This window comes from Lolium rigidum, unplaced genomic scaffold (genome assembly GCF_022539505.1).
Source record: "Lolium rigidum isolate FL_2022 unplaced genomic scaffold, APGP_CSIRO_Lrig_0.1 contig_8472_1, whole genome shotgun sequence".
NCBI classification, from domain to species: Eukaryota; Viridiplantae; Streptophyta; class Magnoliopsida; order Poales; family Poaceae; genus Lolium; species Lolium rigidum.
In genome coordinates, this window is record NW_025901520.1 from 92,092 (window position 1) to 98,979 (window position 6,888).

A 6,888-nucleotide genomic window follows, 5' to 3' on the forward strand; every position below is an offset into this window, starting at 1 on the left:
AACCATTTACTAAGTAAACACTTGTTTTTTAACTCCAAAACTTCAATACCCAGCCCCCCCTGATCTTTCGGCCTACAAAGCATGTTCCACATAGAGAGTCTATATCTTTTCTTTTGTTCATCAGATTGCTAGAAAAAATTGGACCTATAGAAGTCTAATCTTTTCCTAACCCCCACTGGGATCTCCATGAAAGATAACATGAACATTGGCAAACTTGTTAAGAACGAATTAATGAGAATAAATCTATCCCCATAAGAAAGCATTTTACTCCGCCAACATCCTAGTTTTGAAGAAAAACGACTCTCAACCGGATTCCATTCAGCATTTCTCAAAATTCGGTGATGGATAGGAATACCAAGATATTTACATGGTAGAACTCCCACCTCACAACCAAAAATTTGCATATATTGTTGTTCAGTATCCTTTGCTTTACCGAAACAAAAGATCTCGCTCTTATGAAAATTAATTTTTAACCCGGATAGTTGCTCAAACATACATAATATCAACTTCATATTAAGTGCTTTGGCAATGTCATGTTGCATAAATAAAATTGTGTCATCAGCATATTGTAATATTGAAATGCCGCCATCAACAAGATGAGATAAAATTTCCCCTATTTGTCCCGCTTCCTTAGCCCTAGCAATAAGAATGGCTAGCATATCGGCGACAATGTTAAAAAAATTTGGAGATAAAGGATCTCCCTGTCTCAAACCCTTCCTAGTCTGGAAATTATGGCCAATATCATCATTCACCCTAATTCCCACACTCCCTCCTTGAACATACTGTAATCCGATTACACCATACTTCATCAAACCCCTTCATACGCAAAACTTGTTGTAAAAAGGGCCATTTTACCTTATCATATGCCTTCTCAAAATCAATTTTAAAAAGAACACCATCTAGCTTTTTTCTATGTAGTTCATGTATAGACTCGTGAAGCACCACTACTCCCTCCAAAATATGTCTACCCGGCATAAACGCAGTCTGAGTAGGTTTAATCACATTATGAGTGATACGTCCAAAACGTATCTACTTTTCCGAACACTTTTGCTATTGTTTTGCCTCTAATTTGTGTACTTTGGATGCAACTAACACGGACTAACGCTGTTTTCAGCAGAACTGTTCTGGTGTTTCGTTTTTGTGCAGAAATCCAACTTTCAGGAAAAACCTCGGGATTTTGACAGAAGGCCCTATTTTACCAGAAAACTCACGGAGCCAGAAGGACAAGTCAGGTGGAGGCCCGAGGGCCCCACACCCTAGGGCGGCGCGGCCCAGGAGGGGGGCGCGCGGCCCTAGCGTGTGGCCCCCTCGGCAGGCCTCCGACGGCCTCCTTCGGACTACTTATCGCCCTCGACCTAAAAACGCACGGGGAGAAGTCGAAGTCGCCAGAAACCCTCCAGAACGCCGCCACATCGCGAAACTCCGTCTCAGGAGCCAGAAGTCTCCGTTCTGGCACTCCGCCGGGACGGGGAATTGGAGAAGATCATCGCCATCATCACCACCGACGCCTCTCCATCGACCAGCCATGTTTCCCCCATCCATGTGTGAGTAATTCCCCCGCTGTAGGCTGAAGGGGATGGTAGGGATTGGATGAGATTGGTCATGTAATAGTCATAAGATTGTTAGGGCATAGTGCCTAGTATCCGTAGATGTTACTTTTATGATATTGTAGCAACTTGTTATGCTTAATGCTTGTCACTAGGGCCCGAGTGCCATGATCTCAGATCTGAACATGTTATTGATTCATGAAGATATTCGTTGTTTATGATCTTACCCGCAAGTTGTATACACATGTCGCTGTCCGGAACCAATGGCCCCGAAGTGACGAAATCGGGACAACCGGAGGGGGTGGTAGTGATGTGAGGATCACATGTGTTCACGGAGTGTTAATGCTTTGCTCCGGTACTCTATTAAAAGGAGTACCTTAATATCCAGTAGTTTCCCTAGAGGCCCGGCTGCCACCGGCTGGTAGGACAACAGATGTTGTGCAAGTTTCTCATTGCGAGCACGTACGACTATAATTGGAACACATGTCTATTGATTGATTAGTACTTGGATACCGTTTTATTATTATCTGCAAATGCCCTCGCTTTGATCGTTACATGAGTTTCTCTCATCCATGCAACGCCCGTTCATCCGTCCCCGTGCCTACGATATTTTAATCCTGCTCGTTTACTATAATCACTACTGCTGTCTTTGTTACTCTGCTGCTGTTATTTTACTACTGCTACTACTACAAAACTGTTACTACTGATAAACTCTTGCGAGCAAGTCTGTTTCCAGGTGCAGCTGAATTGACAACTCCGCTGTTAAGGATTTCAAGTATTCTTTGTCTCCCCTTGTGTCGAATCAATAAATTGGGTTTTACTTCCCGCGAAGACTGTTGCGATCCCCTATACTTGTGGGTCATCAAGACTATTTTCTGGCGCCGTTGCCGGGGAGCATAGCTTTATTTGGAAGTTCACTTGGATTGATATTGTTCGCTGCAAATTCTCCATCATGGGTAAACCTCGCGATACTAAGGTCGCCATATTACCATCCACTACAAGAAAAGGTACAACTCCGAGTACCTCTGCTGCTCTTGATTCACCATCTCGTGATAAGTAAACTTGTTTCACCACCACAAGCTTCAAATGCTGGTACTTCGCTGAATCTGAAAATTCCTCTTATAATTGTGATGATGCTTCTACTGTGCTTGATAATGATGGTTCGTTAGGATCTTTTCTAGATGCTACAATTGCTAGGTCTAAACAAATTGAAAATACTGAAACTCCTAATGAAAATGCTGTTACACCTGTTAATTCACCTGAGTCTGTTGAATACTCTAGTGATGATCTTGATGAAGATTATGTGGAACTTGATGATGATTTTATTGAAAAATGCAATGCTACTACCGATGCAAGAAAAATTAAAAAGTTGCTTGCGTAACATGCTCGTTAGATATAAACTGTCTCCTGATCCTAAATTTGCCACATCTCGTATAAACATTAAGGATAAAGATTATGATTTTTCTCTTGATCTATCTCATATAGCTATTGTTGAGAACACCCTTTTGTGGTACTGAAAAAGAAAGTGCTGTTGAACACATGATTGAGTTATCTACTCTGAGTAGCTCGTTTTCTGATGATGTTAAGAAGCGTACTTACTTTGTTGCTAAAATCTTTCCATTCTCATTAAAGGATGACGCTAAAACTTGGTATAATAGTTTGCCACCTAATTCTATTAAAAGTCCAAAAGAATTGCTTGATATTTTCTTCCGGAAATACTTTCTCGCTAGTGCTCAACATATTGCTTTGCGGAGAATTTATAATTTTGACCAGGAAGATGGAGAGAAATTGCCTGAGGCTTGGGCGAGATTTTGCTCTCTTATTAGAGCTCGGCCTGACCATGATTTGGAAAAGCATGATTTACTTGATATATTTTATAGTGGACTAACCATTGAGTCTAGGGCATATCTGGATAGTTGTGCTGGTTGTGTTTTCAGGAAAAGAACTCCAGACGACGCCGAAGAATTATTGGCTAAAATAGGCCGGAATCATGATGATTGGACTACACCCGAACCAACCCCAACACCGATACTCGAAGAAGAGGGGTATGATTAAATTAAATGATGAAGATATGAGGGAAGCTAAGAAGTCTCTTAAGGAGAAGGGTATTAAACCTGAAGATGTGAAGAATTTACCTTCTATAGAAGATTTATGTAAGATAACTCCCCCTTCATCCATGGTTGAGGTACACTCTCTTGAACGCTTTACTAGAGAAGATATTCCGTATTCAAAACCTCCTGCACAATGCTTAGATGAGTTTGATAATTATATTGTTAAGCAAGAAAATTTTAATATGAGAGTAGAGAATCATTTAATGGAAAATTCTCGAGCTATTAGTGAATTGCATGATATTGTGGAGAGAACCTCCAATGATGTTAAGATTCTTGTTAAACATTTTCATATGGTTCAAACTCAAATTGATCAACTCACTAAAGTGCAAAATGACTTGTTGGGAAATAATGCTAAAGAAAAACATGCTTATGAAGTAACAACTAGAGGTGGTGTCTCTACCCAGGATCCTCTATATCTTGAGGGACATCCCAAAAGAGTTGAACAAGATTCTCAACAAATTAAAACTGGTGCTCCATCTAAGAAAAAGAAAAAAAACATAAGAATGTTGTAGAATCCTCTGAACCTGTTAATGATCCTAATAGTATTTCTATTTCTGATGCTGAAACTGAAAGTGGTAATGAACATGATAAAGATAATGATAAGAATAATACTCCTGATAAAGAAGAGGTTGAAGATGAACCTGAAAAGCATGCTAAAAATAAAAAGTACACTAAAGAAGATTTTATTGCTGAGAAACATGGTAATGAAAGAGAACCTTGGGTTCAAAAGCAAATGCCTTTTCCTGCTAAGAAACTAAAATCAAAGGAAGAAGAACACTATAATAAATTTTGTGATTGGATGAGACCTTTATTCTTGCAAATCCCTTTGACTGATGCTATTAAATTGCCTCCTTATTCAAAGTATATGAAATATATTGTTACTAACAAAAGGAAAATTCCTAATGAGGAGATTTCCACTATGCTTGCTAATTACTCTTTTAACGGTAAGGTTCCAAAGAAGCTTGGCGACCCAGGTATACCTACTATTCCTTGTTCTATTAAGAATAATTATGTTAAAACTGCTCTATGTGACTTGGGAGCCGGTGTTAGTGTTATGCCTTTTTCTCTTTATAAGAGACTTTACTTAGATAAGTTGATACCTACCGATATATCTTTGCAAATGGCTGATAAATCTACTCGCTATTCCTGTTGGTATATGTGAGGATGTTCATGTTCAAGTTACTAATAACTGCTTGATATTAACTCGATTTTGTTGTGTTGGAAATGCCTGAAGATGATAATATGTCTATTATTCTTGGGAGACCTTTTCTTAACACCGTAGGGGCTGTTATTGATTGCAATAAAGGAAAGGTTACTTTCAATGTTGATGATAGGGAGCACACCGTCTATTTCCCCAAGAGGATTGATAAAGTATGTGGAGTTAATACTATTTCTAATGTGAGAACTATCAAAGTTGGAACTATCGATTGTCCTATATATGAACCTAAAGAAGGATATCAAAATCTTATGATTGGATCCATATCAATACAATTCAAGGTAACATGATTGATTTGAGGTTTATTTCTTCTTATGCTATGTAAAATTTATTTGGTGGCAAGACTTGATCAACCTTGTTAACAAATACTTTTTATATGCATAGAGGAGGTAAACAACATCTCTTTCTTCCTCCACTTGTTTTACTTACAGTAGCAATACATTTGTATCTTTACTTTATTGCATTATTGTGCCAAGTAAAATCTCTAATAGAAGGTTGATGCTAGATTTGGATTTCTGCACCGAAACAGATTTCTTGCTGTCACGAATTTGGGTAGGGTTCTCTGTAGGTAACTCAGAAAAATCTTCCAATTTACGTGAGTGATCCTCAGATATGTACGCAACTTTCATTATTTTTGAGTTTTCTGATTTGAGCAACGGAAGTACCTCTTAAAAATTCGTCTTTACTGACTGTTCTGTTTTGACAGATTCTGTCTCTGTTTTTTTGCATTGTCTCTTGTGGACTTTAAGTGAGGCTTTCTAGATGTGGAGAGCTGTAGCTAATGTTTTATTGAGTTGTTTCAATGTGTCACTACAGGACTAAAGTGGATTAAAGTTTTTGAGTACTAACCCCTCTAATGAAGTTTATGAGAAGTTTGGTGTGGCAGAAGTTTTCAAGGGTCAAGAGAGAAGGGTGATATAATGTGATCAAGAAGAGTCAAAATCCTAAGCTTGGGGGGAGGTATACCGGCATCACTTATTCTTTGCATATTATGGTTGCTGGATACTTGTACATACTTGTTTAGTCTCTTTGAGTGGTTTTCTAATGAGGGGAAGATGATATTTGGGGAAGTGCTGCCTGAAAACAGATTCTGGACTGTTACTAGAAAAATTCGTGCGCACAGCCAGAACGTTATTTTGAGCTGCCAATTTTTGTGCATGTTCCCCAGGTTGTTATCTTACTTTCATTAGTTGAACACTTTTCGAGCTGAGCAACGTAAGATTTTTGTAAAAATCGATTTCTGTACTGCTGTCAGGTTTTGGCAGATTTCTGCCATCTCGCTTTTCTGTGTTTCTTTTAGTTTTCATTTTCTTGTTCTTGCTTTGTTTCTTTCCTAAAACACAAAAAGACCAAAAATATTTCTGTTGTTTCTCTTCTTCATTTGTTTATCTTGGTTTCTTGCATTTGTTTCACTTTATTTGCTATTGCTAGTTTGCTATAAGAAAACCCAAAAAGATTTTGCTTTGTTTGCTTGTTTCCTTTTGTTTTTGTTCTCAAATTCGAAAACACCAAAAACATTTGCTGTTCTTCTTTGGTTTTGTAAAGTTCTTTATGAGTTCAATGGTCTTCGATGGCTGGAGCGTGGTTTTCATTTCATATTATCCAAGCTACACAAGTGAAAAAATAATAATGACGATATTCGATAATCTGATTGTGGTGAGAGGCTGGTATGAACTCTATTTGTTTTCATTTTTGTAAATATAATCATCCATGCGAGCATGCTTAGTTGGTTCATGTGAGGTATATGTCATTTAAGAAAGTCTAGTAGTTCATGATCTCTCATGTTAGAACCAATTTATTAATTGAGTAGCATGTCATGGATGTTTGCTTGCATTGTTTTATTCATAGATAGGTATGATATTGTGGTATCCTCCTCTGAATAATTCGTTTGAATTAACTTGGCACATGCTCACGCATGCATATGACTGAACAAAAGTCAATTAAGCCTCGATGATTTACATTGCTTCGAGTTCTTGTATCACTTTTATGCCTCGGTTAATTTATTTTGCCGCAA